The sequence below is a fragment of the Ornithorhynchus anatinus genome, chromosome 4 (genome assembly GCF_004115215.2).
Source record: "Ornithorhynchus anatinus isolate Pmale09 chromosome 4, mOrnAna1.pri.v4, whole genome shotgun sequence".
NCBI lineage: Eukaryota > Metazoa > Chordata > Mammalia > Monotremata > Ornithorhynchidae > Ornithorhynchus > Ornithorhynchus anatinus.
This window is the reverse complement of record NC_041731.1, coordinates 40,788,788-40,789,927: the sequence shown is the minus strand read 5'-3', so window position 1 is coordinate 40,789,927 and position 1,140 is coordinate 40,788,788.

Below are 1,140 nucleotides of genomic sequence, written 5' to 3'. Positions count from 1 at the left end.
ATGAATGGGATTCCAATTCAGGCCTTTCCCAATTAAACCCTCTTTTCCCTGGCTCCCTCTCTCTTCTATGTCATCTATGCATTTAGATCTCTGACCTCCTGGCATTTGATTTTCACCCCACCTTCAACTCCACAGCATTTATGTATGTATCTTTAAATTGTATATTATAAATCATTTATTTCTATTAAGGTCTGTCTTCCTCCTCTAGACTGAAAGCTCATTGTGGAACATATCTGCCAACTCAGTTTTACCGTACTCTCCCAAGTACTTTAAATAGTATCCTGCACATGGTAAGTGCTCGATAAATACCATTGATAATGATGATGATGATGATTCCAAACCCTGCAGAGCTATCTAGGCCACCGACATCTCCATGCCCATCATCATGGCGAGTCGCCTTCGGCCTCTGATCGAGCTGGCTCACCGGGGTGTCTGGGCGCTCTAGAGTGCCTGCCCTTCTTAGCTGGGTTACTGCACTAAGGAGTTGTGGAAAGGCATTTTGGGATTGCCATCTTTTTGATGGAAGTTGCTAGGATGAGGTTGGAAGGCAAGAGGGGGATCTTCTTGGGGAAAAGATAGAGGCTAATTCTTCTTTTAGGAGAGGAATGAGAATATTGGGAAGGTTAAAAAAAATAATCTTGCTGAGTGATCTTGGGCAAGTAACCTCACTGAGCCATAGTCTCCTGACCTAGAACATGATGATAATAATCTCTGTTTTTCAGCTTCCACTCCGGGGATTTTCTGAGAATCAAGGGTGAGGAATTATATACAAGGGCTTTTTTTAAGAAAGCAACTGAAATACAGCGGTAGAAGAAACAAACATTTAAATCAGAAGACCCAGGGGAACACCTGCTCCGACTGTATGGGCTTGCAAAGAGCTATGTGTGCTGGAAAACCCACATTTACTTTGAAGTCTCCAAATGAGCTACTGAGCCAGGACATTCCAGGGTGTGGCGATCCAGGAGGGAGAACAGCTCGGATGGCGTAATGGCGGACAGCACCACAACCCCCAGGCTCTGTGGTGGGGCACACCTTGGGGAGCTGGGCCTGGATTCCACATGGGAAGGTTTGGAAGGGGCAAACTGAGGGAGCACCGCTTCTTTACACAAAGGATAAATTGGGCCGAGATGGCCGCCTAAG